Genomic DNA, 14,404 nt, shown 5'->3' with positions numbered 1-14,404 from the left:
GGAAGGGGCAGAGTGGCTCGTACATGGTGACTAAAGGTAACAAGCAGAAACAGGAGAAAGGCAGAGAAGCTGCTCTCCAATGCAAGCCCCTCTCTCCTGTATGTGAAACACTGATTTATCTGCATATACACCAGGCTTGCTCAATTCACCTCAGTACTGCTCCCATTAAGTTACTGAGCAGATGACTTTTCCTGACTGTCCCATCCCACTTGGTGAGTGTGGGGGGAGATGATCTGTTACAGTACTCAAACCACAGGCCCTCCATAGAGCAGTCCCATCTCCAATGCCTTGATTGTTCTCTGGTTTTTAGATTGCACATTGTCTGGTGTAAAAACTGTCCCTCTTGTCCACTTGCACACAGTGCCCAGCAAAGCAGGGCTTCAGTGCTGCCTAGGCTCCTCAGTGATACCCTTCTTAATATCTGCTAAAAAGATAAAGGATCAGCATCATTCAGCTGCTGTCCAGTCCTCACTTCAAAAGGCTGACAGTTTCCAGCATAAATGGAACAGTTCAGATGGGCATGCTGGGCCAGCACGTGCTGGTCCCACAACTCATCTGGAAGTCACCAGGCAGGAAAAGAGCAAAAATGGTGTGCTGTCGTGTATGTGGAGGTTACCATCTGCTGACAGACCTTCACTGCTTCACTCCTCTCTGGGTATGTTCTGACTTTCTGGTGAAGTATGATTTAGGAATGTTTCTCACACAAGCAAAACATCCCCAAACCCAGTCCCCTCTGTCTCGGGATGCTCCATTCAGCTCTCACCATCTCAGTTCTACTTTTCCTCCCAAATCACACAGAAATTCTCACTCACAGAAAGGGACTATTTTAGCTGGGTAGTCACGCCCTAACAGATCCTTATCCCACTACAGCGGCTCCTAGAGGAATACCAGAAGGATAATTAACACCATTTTATCTGAAAGTCTGCAAGTTCCAGGCTTGGCATCTGCTTGGCAATGACTCCACATCACATCAGCTAAGATGACGGACTCCAGGAAGATCGCGTCACGGAAATCCTTCCTTTTTGTCTTTCCTCATGAAGAACAAATGAGAAGTCACTTTTTCTGTATATTCACAGCTTTGCATTGGTGTGTAATCAACCCAGTTCCTACACCTCCCTAGAGAAATCTGACTGGTCAGGCACTTTGCACAAACTGTTCACTCGTGTAAGAGTGTCACAGGCTCCACAATTTCAAAAATAGGTTTTGTTCATGACACAAATCCTTAAGCTGAGACCACAAAGAACTGTTATCAGGATGGTGCCAGTCTTTCCACTGACATCTTTCCCTCCCCCAGGGCAAAGAGACATCAGTGGCAGACACAACGTGAAGAAAACATGAACACATTTCAGGCTGGCAGCTGGAGATCTGAAAACTGTATGATAAAGGCAATGAAAAAGCTCATCATGTTCTCTCAGGCATGAACAAGTACCTCAGTCAGAAAACAAGGGGGAGAGGGGGGAAGAAAATCACCTCTATTGTTCAGCCACTCTTCACCTGAACTTAGTGGAGTATTAGCTGCCTGCAGTCTCCATTTCCAGGCCACACAGGGTAAGAAGCCACGAGACAATGACCGACACAGTACTAGCACCCAGGTTTCCCTTTTTTAAATGGAAGAAACCTGTTGAAGACATTGTTAGTTCAACATTAGAGCTGAGGAGAGAGGCTCAAATCAGCTATCTTTAATGTCTTTCCTAGTACTCAAGAGCAAGCCCAGACACATGTTGTGGACCCATCCTGTTCCATGGTTGTGCAATGTAGTCTCTCTCTAGGAAGCAAAAAGGTAACACAGAGGTTTGCCAGCAGAGGCCTGGGAACCTTCAGAGCTGACCCAAATGTCAAGCTGGGATGGGACACCACCAAGCTGTCTTTCAGTCTCAGCCCTATGGTTTAAACTACCTGATGATGAAGATTTCTGCACCCTCGTAGGTCCACTCTGCTGCCACCTGACTGGAGATAATGTGGGCCAAACCACTTATCTGTTTGCAAGTATTTATTTAAAGGTGTTTTTGTACCACTCCGTATCTTCTGTGCCAACTTCTTTCACTGCAAACAAGCTGAGCAATTACTTAAAAAAAACCCCAAATATTCACTGTCTGGCTCTTCTTGAAAGAGCTAAAATTAATGTCAGGATCACTCTATGAATCTATGATAGTTTGTGTTGGAAGGGACCCTAAAGCTCACTCAGTTCCAGCTCCCTGTCGTCCTGCTTTGGGGTGGCAGGAGGTGGCCAGGGAGCTGGAGAGACATCAAACTGATGGTGACACCAGTGTGCACCAAACTGTGCCACTCTGATCCAGCCAGGAGCTTGTGGGTGCCTGGGAAGACCCACAGACACCCACCAAATGTTCAGTGTGATTGGTCCTGCAGGTAGAAAGATGGGCCTATTCTGCACTTGTGAGACCTCACCTGGAGTATTGTGTGCAGTTCTGGTGTCCTCAACATAAAAAGGACATGGAACTGCTGGAACAAGTCCAGAGGAGGGCCACAAGGATGATCAGGGGACTGGAGCGCCTCCCGTATGAAGACAGGCTGAGGAAGTTGGGGCTGTTCAGCCTGGAAAAGAGAAGGCTGCGTGGGGACCTAATAGCAGCCTTCCAGTATCTGAAGGGGGCCTATAGGGATGCTGGGGAGGGACTCTTTGTCAGGGACTGTAGTGACAGGACAAGGGGTAACGGGTTAAAACTTAAACAGGGGAAGTTTAGATTGGATCTAAGGAGGAAATTCTTTCCTGTTAGGGTGGTGAGACACTGGAATGGGTTGCCCAGGGAGGTTGTGAGTGCTCCATCCCTGGCGGTGTTCAAGGCCAGGTTGGATGAGGCCTTGTGTGGGATGGTTTAGTGTGAGGTGTCCCTGCCCATGGCAGGGGGGTTGGAACTAGATGATCTTGAGGTCCTTTCCAACCCTAACTATTCTATGATTCTACGATTCTGTAAGCCCCGTCCAACGTGGACTTGAACACTGCCAGGGATGGGGCAGCCACAGCTTCTCTGGGCAACCTGTGCCAAGGCCTCAGCACCCTCACAGGGAAGAGCTTCTGCCTAAGAGCTCATCTCAGTCTCCCCTCTGTCAGGTTAAAGCCATTCCCCCTTATCCTGTCCCTACAGGCCCTTGTCCAAAGCCCCTCTCCAGGTTTCTTGCTGCCCCTTCAGGCACTGGAGCTGCTCTAAGGTCTCCCCTTAAGGAGCCTTCTCTTCTCCAGGCTGAACCAGCCCAGCTCTCTCAGCCTGCCTCCAGAGCAGAGCTGCTCCAGCCCTCGCAGCATCTCTGTGGCCTCCTCTGCACTTGGTCTAACAGCTCCACCTCCCTCTTATATCGTTGCCCCAGAGCTAGACGCAGAACAGCAGAGGGGTCTCTCCAGAGATTAGCAGAGGGGGAGAATCACAGATTCAGAGAGATCTGCAGCTCTGGCTGCAGCTCATTACCTCCTTCCCCGCTCGGGGTCCATACTCCTCCGAGGGTGCAACCTCTCCTTGTCTCCCTGTCTCCCTCTCCGGGGTGACATCCCGTCCCGGTTACAACCCTGGGACAGCTGCAGTGAGAGCCCAGGGCCAGGGCGGACTGAGGATGCCCTCACCCACACCACCGCGGCCACCTCTCAGGGTCGCGACCTTCCCGCCACCGGCCCGCGGGAGGACAGGGCCTCCGGGCCTCCTGGCGACGCCTGTGTGGCGCGGGCCGGGCCGGGCCGGGCAGCTGGCTTGTCCGACAGCGGCCCCGGAGGCCCGACGGAAATCTCTGGGCGCTCACCGTTGACCAAGAACACGCCGCCCGCCTCCCCTTCCCTTCCACTCCCCTCCCCCCCCGCCCAACCCCGCGCTCCGTGCTCCGCCACTATCCCAAACTGCTCCGCGGCACCGCCTTGCGAAGCTGGCGCCGCGAGGCCCCCGTCCTTTCAGTTAAAATAGCCACGACGGGCTGTTCCTCAAGGTACGCCGGGAGTTGTAGTCCTCCGCGCCCCTCCCACAGCGCGTTCTGGCACCGGTGTGACTCACTCTCCCGGCGTGCCTCGGGGCAGGGGCCGCCGGGGCGGGGTGGGCCGAGGTGGGGCGGGGAGCGCGGGCGAGAGAGGCTAAGGGGCTCGCGCCGCGCACGGGGCCGCCGCCGCCATAGTAGGAGCTGAGGGGTGAGTGCGGGCACGGGGAGATCGGAGCGGCACGGCCGGGGACCGGCCACCGGCCTCTGGCCTTCCCTCAGCCCGGCCGCCGATCGGCACATGGTGCAGCCCCCCCCCGTGCTTGCCGGCTTCAGCCTCGTGAGCCGGCCGCAGCCCCGCAGCGGGCCGGGCTGGAGTCGGCGATCGCAGCCGCCCTGACCTTCCCCGTCTTTGAGGCGCCGGTAGTGCTGTCTCGAAGCGGCGGCGGTCGGGGCCCGGTACCCTCGCTTACCGGCTGAGAGAGAGATGAGGCGGCGGCGCTGCTGCTCGGGGCTGAGGGGTCCGGGTGCGGCCCCGCTGGCGGGCGGTGGTGCGGGGGGAAAGACTCGGTCCTGCTACTCCGGGAGAAGCGAGGAGTCTCAGCCCTGAGGGTGCAGCTCCGGGCTGCCGGACGGTGACTCCTGCGCCTCCTTCCCGCCGAAGCGCCTGCCCTGCCTGGGAGAGCGGCGGTCTGAGGCACTGGCACTTCTCCCTGGTACCCGCCGGTGTTCCCACCTCGGTGTGCGATAGTTTGTTGTCGGGGACTGGTTGGTGGGTGGGGGTGAACTGTCAGAGCTGATTTGTGTAGCCGAAATGTGCATTGGAGTCCTCTTCGGGTGTTCTTGATGCTCTTCTGAATTACTGCCTTGCCAGGAGATTGTGCGAGGACTGAAGTGGTGGAATCGCTTTGTCACATAGGTTCATGCGTCCTTGGAGGAGAGCTACCAAAAGTGCATGTGCTCGAGGATCTGCTAGAGCTGGGTGGGTTTTCTTTTGAGTTGCCAGTTTCCGGTGTGATTCTACAAGAGGTGGGTTTGTTTTTTTTTCCTACCTCTGTAGCTATTGTCACCCTTTTAGCTTAAACAACAATCTAAACCTCCAATAATTTACAGCAGCAAGGAGTGTATGTTGCATTTTGTTGATACGGTACAGATTTCTGAAGACATTAAGTACCCAAGATGTTCTTGCAATTCCCATTTAACTTCCTGTTAAACGCAGGCTGTGATAATACTTCAGCTGGTTGTTCTCATTTGAAGTCCAACATTTTCAGTGTAAATGTCTTTTAGAGCTGGATTTATGGCACACACAGTGCTGCAGTTGAAGTGGAACAAAGCCCAGGTAAATGCCTGTGTAGGAATTGGTTGCAGGACTGCTACTTGAAAGTTGAATCTCGTTCCTTAATCAGCTATCTTCTGAAGTTGATCCTCTTTTGATTTCTCTTTTTCTGGTGTTCCAGCAATGCCTTCTATTTCATGACTTCGAGTTTTCTTTTAGCAGCCGCAAAAACAGGCATTTTGCAGATCTCCATGTAGAAGTACTTACCACACATAGTTACTGTTACCAGTGAAACACATAAAGTGCAATGGTATTTTAGCTCAGTTTTGGACTATTTAGCAGTGTTCTCACTGGGGTCCTAAAATATTACTTCAAGTTCTTCTCAAAATGATTGCAAGTTATTTGGTAGATGAGTTGAAATAGGTTTGCTTTAACACCTGTGTTTGTTCAGTTCTTTCGAATAGTGCTAAGTGGGAACAACTTTCTGCAGTTCTCTGATGGGATTTCTTTTGTCTTTGTAATAATGAGGTTGTCTAGTTAGTGATGATATAAAGTATGTTTTGTGTAAGGACTATGATATATACTAGTAACATTGTAAGTAATGATTACTTTCAGTTGTTCTAAAATTCCTAGCTGTTGTGGCTTCACAGGCAGTTTAGGTATTCATATTTGTGGTGTACTTACCATGTTTCTTGAAGCAGGAGTGTTGTGAGTTGCGAGGAGGGGAAAGGAAACAAAGCAGGAGAGAAAATGCATGGGTTTGGAAGTGTAAGACAGGTAGACACTGTCAGACAACTCCTGGTGACTTTTTTTTCCCAGCGTTTTTTTGGAAATTTGGATCTCAACTGAAGACCTGATACCAGTCAGATGGAGGTGAGGAACAAGCAGCCTTGCATATACATGTGAAAAGCTTACGGATCATAAAGCATATTAGAGAAAATTTTCTATGTTTGGAATGATGCCAGTCAATAGTAGAGGAATACTGGGGGTAAATCTAAAATTATGGGGCAATATGATGTGAAATAGCAATGTTATCTTGGTCCTCTGACATTTAGCACTGCACAAGGATGATTACTTTGTGCTGTCTTCATAAAATCATAGAATGGTTAGGGTTGGGAGGGACTTTAAAGATCATCTGGTTCATCTAATTCAGGGCTGTTATTTACACAACTGGCTGCTTTGACAAACGTACAATACTGATTGTTTTCAAATGTCCAAAACTTCAGTTGTGAACCTCAAGAAAACTTTCAAGGGTCAGATTGCAGTTGTTGGTAGAAGTTCTAGTTAGAATGAAAATTAACACTGAATATTATTTTCCTACTGAGGTCATGAATGAACCTGGTTAAGTTTGGTTGATTTGACAGAGAAGAATGTATAACTAAAATCTGGTGGGTTTGCTTCTATAACTTAAAAATCGGCTTCTGTTATTTTCTTAACTGGAAATGGTTGTCATGATAAAGACAGATAGGTAGAACTATCTTATATTCTGTGGTTTCTTGGAGATTTAATGTTATGTTGCAATGCTTGTGAGGCGAACTATAAAATACAGTGCAGGAGTTCTCCCTTCCAATTCCCCCATGCCTCCTCTGTTGCTTTAAAACTGAGCAGGCTTGGGTTCATCCTGGGGAAAAGAAATAGAAACTTGAATTCAGTTTTTGGCTTGCATAAAGAATACTGTGTGGATAAAAAAAATGGCAGATGTGTTAACAACAAAACATTGTGTTTTCCTTTCAGTTATGTGTAATAGATGTCTCTATATTTGAAAATTCACTGTGACTGATGCTTTGTGACTACTGGGTTGTCAGGTTGCAGACAAGACAAGCATCAAGCTGTAGGCACAACAAAAGCTTTTCCAGAGTCCTCCCCATGTATTTTGTTTACTAGTGGCCTTGTACATGCTGACATCTGTAACCAAAAAACCCATCTAATTCAGGTTGTCATAATTCCTGCGTTAATTTCTTTTAATGAAGTTGAAGTACAGGAATGAAAAGACTGAGAAGGGGGAAGTCAATTTATTTTCCATATTTTTTGAACGAAACAGGCTGCATGTTGGCACTTCCCCTCTTTCCCTTTCCATCCTTCCACTGGTCACATATCTAGACGTAAGTACTTTTGGATCTGAAAGCATAATTAGAATAATGTAATTCCTTCCACAGTGCAACCCATAGCAATTACTTGATGAAGGTCTCTGTTGGAATCAATAATTTCTAATGGTCCCGAAGCAGTAATTTTCAGATTGTTAACCTCCGTGGACCAGTCAGCTGCTGTGAAGATCATAGCGAAGGTACCTAGGGGAAGCACTTTTTTTTTTCCTTCGTTGCCTGAATTTGCCTCTCAGTGGGAGGTTTTCAAATGGAGAAAAATGCCAGTTCAGTGATCAATCTATCAGAAAGAAGTACAGTGTGTTTAAGGTAAATGACTTATGGTACATGATGTCCCTAAGTAAATTCTTATATTCCGTCATCCCTGTGTTAACGTACCTGCCACCTGGACAAGGCTTGCTTAGCCTGGGGAGGAGAAGGCTTGAGCAGGGCTTAGGCCTAACCTCCAGTACTTGTTAGGCCATTATCAGGAACATGGAGCCAGGCTTTTCACAGGGATACTGAGTGGAGGGATAGAAGACAAGGGCATAAACTGGAACAGGAGGGACATGGGAGAGCTGCCCTCTGCATGAGGACAGTCAAGCATTGGAACAGATTGTCAAAGAGGTTATGTAGTCTCTATCTTCAAGAGGTTTTGGGGATCAAGGTGTGGATGAAGGCATGGGCAAGCTTGTCTTATCTCTTAGCTGACTCAGCTTTGAGCTGGAGGAGGTCCTGTACAACCTGAATTATTCTGTGGTAATTTGCATAGTTTCTTCCGTTGAGAGTGTGTGCCTTATCGCACAGGAAGGTGACCTGTTATCGGGTAATTCTGGGTGTAGTTGAACGGATGATCTGGTTGAGAGCAAATTGAGTGGTCCTGTGATGCTCGTCCCATTGTGTTCCTAGAAGTGTGCGTAGGAGATGCTCATATCTCGGTTTTAGTGGCAATAGAGAAGAGATTGAAGGAAAAATAGTCTAAAACATGTTTGCTGTTTTACTTTTTTGTTTTTTATTGCCATCTAAAGTCTGCTCACCATTTTCAATCTGAGCGATCAAAAATGTGTTAGCAATTTGACGAATGACAGGGATTGAAACAGCTTGAGAGCTCTTTCATTGTTCCTATTCTCCGCAGGGCTGCTCTGAATCTCTTCTTTGCCCAATCTGTAACTGTGCCTGGGATTGCTCTGACCCAGGTGTAGGACCTTGCACTTGGCATGGTTGAACTTCATAAGGTTGGCATCAGCCCACCTCACAAGCGTGTCAGGGTCCCTCTGGATGGCATCCCTTCCCTCCAGGGGATCAACTGGACCACACAGCTTGGTGTCATCGGCAAACTTGCTGAGGGCGCACTCAATCCCACTGTCCATGTCAGCGATGAAGATGTTGAACAAGACTGATCCCTGAGGGACACCACTCGTTACCGGTCTCCAGCCGGACATCGAGCCATTGACCACAACTCTGTGTGCGGCCGTCCAGCCAGTTCTTTATCCACCGAGTGGTCCATCCATCAAATTGATATCTCTCCAATTTAGAGAGAAGGATGTCATGTGGGACAGTGTCAAATGCTTTGCACAAGTCCAGGTAGATGACATCAACTGCTTTACCCTTGTCCATCAATTCTGTAGCCTCATCATAGAAGGGCACCAAATTAGTCAGGCAGGATTTCCCCTTAGTGAAGCCATGCTGGCTGTCACCAAGCACCTTGTTGTTTTTCATGTGCCTTAGCATGCTGTCCAGGAGAATGTGCTCCAAGATTTTACCAGGCACAGAGGTGAGACTGACTGGTCTGTAATTCCCCGGGTCTTCCATTTTCCCCTTCTTGAAAATGGGGGTTATATTTCCCTTTTTCCAGTCGTTGGGAGCTTCACCTGACTGCCATGATTTTTCAAATATGATGGCCAGTGGCTTAGCAACTTCATTCACCAGCTCCTTCAGGACCCGCGGATGGATTTCATCAGGTCCCATGGACTTGTGCGCGTTCAGATTTTTAAGATGGTCTCGAACCAGATCCTCTCCTACAGTGGGCCCAAGGTCTTCATTCTCGCAGTCCCTGCGTCTGCCTTCTAAGACCTGGGTGGTGCAGTCAGAGCCTTAGCCAGTGAAGACTGAGGCAAAGAAGTCATTCAGAACCTCAGCCTTCTCCAAATCCTGTGTAGCCAGTTCTCACGAAAGCTTCCTCAGGGGGCCTATGTTGTCCCTAGTCTGGTTTTTGTTTGCTATGTACCTGTAGAATCCCTTCCTGTTATCCTTAACATCCCTAGCCAAGTTTAATTCTAACTGGGCCTTAGCCTTCTTAACCTGGTCCCCAGCTTCCCAGACAACATCCCTGTACTCTACCCAGGCCGCCTGTCCTTGCTTCCATTTTTTATAAGCCTCTTTTTTCCTTTGAGTTTTCCGCAGCAGCTCCTTATCCATCCAAGGAGGTCTCCTGGCCCTTCTGCCGCACTTCCTTCTAGTTGGGATGCAACACTCCTGAGCTTGTAGCAGGTGATCCTTGAATATCAACCAGCAGTCTTGGGCCCCCCTGCCCTCCAGAGCTATATCCCATGGAACCTTACTAAGCAGGTTCCTGTAGAGGCCAAAGTCTGCTCTCCTGAAGTGCAGGGCAGTGAGCTTGCTGCACGCTCTTCTCACTGTCCTGGGGATCTCAAATTCGACCATCTCGTGATCGCTGCATCCAAGGCTGCCCTGGAGTACCACATTCTCAACAAGCCCTTCCCTGTTGGTGAGCACAAGGTCAAGCATGGCACCTCTCCTTGTCAGCTCCTCTATTACTTGCAGAAGGAAGTTGTCTTCCACACAATCGAGGAACCTCCTGGATTGCTTGTGCCGTGCAGTGCCATCGTTCCAACAGATGTCAGAGTGGTTGAAGTCCCCCGTGAGAACAAGGGCCTGCGAGCTTGAGGCTTTTCCTATCTGTCTGTAGAGTGCTTCATCCACAGGTTCTCCTTGATCAGGCGACCTGTAACAGATCCCCACAGTAATGTCTCCCACAGCTGTTTTCCCTTTAACCCTGACCCACAAACTCTCTGTAAACTGCTCACCTGCCCCCAGACAGAGTTCCATACTCTGCAGCCTATCCCTAACATAAAGGGCAACTCCCCCTCCCCCCCTGCCAGGCCTGTCTTTTCTAAAGAGCCTGTAACCTTCCATTCCAACACTCCAGTCATAGGAGCCATCCCACCATGTTTCTGTGATGCCTATTATATCATACCACCGTAGATGTGCACACATCTCTAATTCCTCTTGTTTGTTCCCCATGCTACGTGCATTTGTATAGAGGCATCTGAGACGAGCTCCAGTTGAAGCCGGCTCGTTTGCTGGAGCAGCCGGAATATATATACATTGTTCCAAGCATTTATTATAGGTTCTGGCAACTGACTGGGTGTGTTGGGATGGAATGATGTCCCCCTCCCCCAACACATCTAGTTTAAAGCCTCCTTGACCAGTCTGGCAAGCCTCCTACCAAAACTGTTCTTCCCCTTCTTTACCAGACCAGCTCCACCAGCCCCCAGTAGACCTGGCTTACTAACTTCAGTCCGATGTTCAAGACACCCAAACCCCTGACTGACACCACCCTTTTAACCATCTATTAACCTGGCCAATCCTCCTGGCTTTTTCTTGGTCCTCCCCTGTGTCCTGGAGAATTGGCGAAAAGACTGTCTGAGCACCGGAGCCCCTAACCACCTCTCCCAGGGCTCTGTAGTCTTTCTTTATGGTCCCCATTCTACTACTGTCTATATCCCTAGCACCCACATGGATCACCAGGAGTGGGTAATAGTCCGTGGAACTTACTAGAGCAGGCAGCCTCTCTGTAACATCCCTGATCCTTGCCCCTGGTAGGCAGCACACCTCCCTCGAAACAGGGTCAGGCCGACAGATGAGTGCTTTCGCCCCTTTCAAAGTAGAGTCCCCTATTACTACGACCCGCCGCTTTTTCATTGTTGTGAATGCTCCATCCCTGGCAGTGTTCAAGGCCAGGTTGGATGAAGCCTTGGGTGGTATGGTTTAGTGTGAGGTGTCCCTGCCTATGGCAGGGGGGTTGGAACTAGATGATCTTGAGGTCCTTTCCAACCCTAACTATTCTATGATTCTATGATTTACTCTCCTTAATCAGTAGTGAAGGGTGCAGCAACTGATGGTCTAAATTGTGTTTGCTATGGATTCACATGTATTGCTGGACCAATAGCACCGATTTAAGGGGAGCATTGGTGTTGACTTTAAAACCTGAAAAGAAGCTTGAATTCAATGTTAAGAGAGTTTAACTTTGATGCAGTGATGTATAGGGCCAGCTTTTATATCCAGGGATATTTATGCTCTGGCTACTTATGGAATAAGCGTAGTCATAACTGGATAGTAAATGTTTTGGGTTTTTGTTCCCTTCATTAGCGTGTTAGAATGTATTGGTTTAAGGTTTTTTCCTCTTTAAATTCAGTTGTTTCTTTCTTGGTGTTCTGCAGATCAGCAAGTCTTTACTGAGCTTACTTGCCTGTGATGGTTGTTCATTGATTCTTTGAATCCAACTTGCTTTTTAAATGTGGCCATCCCTGGGAGACCACCTTCGTTTCCTCTAGCACTTTACATTATACTTTACTATTGCTCATACTAGTTTTTGTTGACTTCTTCAGGGACTGTTTAGAAGTGCAGGTCTGCCACGCTTGAATTCAGAAAGACTTAATTTTTTTGATTGATAGCTGTCAGGTTGCATGTGCCCAGGTCTGATAATGCAGCAAACATAACTGCTGGTTGAAACAATTATTGTGTCTTTCTTCGTATTGCAGAGATGTGCTGATAGCCCATGTGCTCCAGATGTCAGTGGTACTTACATATTCCAGGGAAAGCCATCTGTCTGTCGGCAGCCAACTCTTTATACTTTGTCAGGTGAAAAGGTGCAACCTTTTCCATAGGTTACACCTCTGAGTAGCTTCGGTTATGTCACTTGAGCAGAAGGTTGGACTTTGTGCTGCAGTATGCTGACAGAGAATCATCTCCAGGTTGTTCTGTGGTTCCTCACTTGTGAAGGAGGCAATAGAAAGAGGTTTCATCCACACCTTTTTGCAGAAATTAGTCTTACAAGGGCTGTGCTCCCCTTTAGGAGTTATGGGCAGTCTTGGTGTGCTTGTGCTGATCTCTTATGCCCAGAATTATTACAGAGAAAGAAGAGGGATGAGTGTAGGTAATAACTTAAAAGCTGTCTCTAGCCATGGAAAAGATTCTGTGGTTTTAGATTCTGTGGACAGAAAACCTGCTACCTGAGGCCAGTGTAACCCTGGTCTAAATCAAGGTCAATCATGACTCATGTGAAGGCTCCATTCTCTTGTCTTCTGCTGCTTCATACCTTGATGCATCTTCCTACCTGGTGCTACTGCTCTCTGGGTCGTGCAGCTTCCCATGCTGTTGTTGTCATCTGCCATGTGCCAAAAGCAAGTGAGGGGGGAGCTTAATTCAGGCAGTTGTCTCCCTCCTGGCCCAGCGTGGCTGGTGTCACAGGACAGCCTGGAGGAACCTATGGGGAAGTGGGGAGAGAGCCTTTGTTGTGTAGTGTCACCTGCAATGATTTGGCAAGGTTGAGGAGCAACAGAAGCACTGGGCAATATAGACTGTGCAGGCAGAGCTGCCGGGATTGTGGGGTTGTGGAATCAATTTAATGTTTGAAGTTTGTGACTGCGTGTAGGAAAGCCTATTATGCTGGGAAATCGGGAAGTTCTGCGTGGGTTAGGGCATGAGTTCCCATTCCTGTAATGTGGGATGTTGGACACGAGCTTTGCTGTGTGTGCAAGGATGCTGTGTACCCCAAGGCATTGTGTAGTGGTGGCAGTGCCAGGCCAAAGGATGGGTATGGGATGAAGATGCTCTGGATACCATGGTACCTTTTATGCTGAGGTTTGTAGGAAGTATGGTGAGAGATGTGTGGAGGGATGGAGTTTACCCTGGAGGATGTGTCAGTGTGTGGCCTAGTAAAGGTACTGGAAAATGTGATTTAGATGTCATTGTGGAATAGTCCCCTGTGGAGTAACGATCCTAATTCTGCAGTGTCACTGTGTACCTGTTGAAGAGATTGCTGCTGACAGCTGCAGCTTTTGTGCACTGGATTGGGTTTCAGCTCGAGCACTGACTGCTGGGTGGTATTTGAGGTGGGAGATAAATGGTCTAATGTGAGCATATGCCAGGAAATTGAGTGAGTAATGTGAATTGAAGTGTTAGACTCCATGATGGTAGCTCAGCTTTGCTGCTGTACTTCTGCGTAGAAGCTATTAGTCAAATTGACTGTGATGTTCTGAAGTGGATGTGATGAGGAAGCTTTGCAGTGACAAAGGAAAGAAAATTTATTGGCTAAAGGAAAATGTCTTGTTTTCAGTAAGGAATTAAAGTAGAATATTCAATAATACACTTACACAGTGGTAACTTCCAACAGGTGCCTTTAGAAGGACAAATATGGCACGTCTTAGGTGTTTTGTAGCTTATTGAAGCTTCTTTTATGTGCTTTAATGTTAGCTGGATATTCTTGCCTCTGTAACCAAACTTTGAGTGAACCACAGATAGATTTGGCTGGATGGCTTTGAGGCACATCAGTGTTGTCCTCACGTTCGACAACATTAGAACATCTGCATTCTTCCTACTGTTGGAATAGATGTTAAAAGCCTTTTATATTACACTTATCTTGTTAAACAGCCTAATAAATGTATCAATCTGATGTTACATGGATAGTGTCTTATTGAAAGGGACTGGGCTTGATGACATGCAAGAGCATTTCTATCTTGTTCTTTCTTTAGGTACATCACTAAGCTTCTTGTCTGTGATGGGAGGCAGAAAACATGAGAGCATGGAGGAAAAGGTGGCAAATCAGAAAAGCAAAATAAAAAAACCCTTCTGCGATGAGCGAGAGTATTCAGCAAAACCATATGAGTGGCACAGGAAAGAGAGCAAGGTTGTAACAAAAGCAGAAAAAAAAACCAAGGAACAGCTTTTTTGTGTGTGATTTCCTCTGCAAAATCAACACTGTAACTGGTCAAGTTTATGCTGATTATTTTTATTTAAGGATATTTTACTTGCCAAAGCACAAATGCATGTTTTAGAAGGAGATAGCAAGCTAGCATGCTTTTAGTTTTAGAAACCATAATACTACTCTCTG

General features: G+C 47.8%; 1 protein-coding gene across 5 annotated transcripts in view; it reads left to right on the top strand.

Annotated features, from left to right (window-relative positions):
* Positions 1–4,017: 4,017 nt before the first annotated feature.
* The window catches only part of NUTF2 (nuclear transport factor 2), a 35,172-nt gene continuing 24,785 nt past the window's right edge, over positions 4,018–14,404 (top strand). The window contains exons 1-2 of one of the 5 annotated variants that reach the window (XM_065662775.1): positions 4,037–4,123; positions 4,787–4,894. The gene's annotated coding sequence lies outside the window, so the exon portion shown is untranslated. Of the gene's footprint in view, positions 4,124–4,786; positions 4,942–14,404 lie in introns of all 5 variants that reach the window. The other 4 variants (XM_065662771.1, XM_065662776.1, XM_065662773.1 and 1 more) reach the window with 4 other exon arrangements.

This window comes from Lathamus discolor, chromosome Z, assembly GCF_037157495.1.
Source record: "Lathamus discolor isolate bLatDis1 chromosome Z, bLatDis1.hap1, whole genome shotgun sequence".
Taxonomy (NCBI): domain Eukaryota; kingdom Metazoa; phylum Chordata; class Aves; order Psittaciformes; family Psittacidae; genus Lathamus; species Lathamus discolor.
This window is presented reverse-complemented; position numbering and strand designations above follow the sequence as displayed.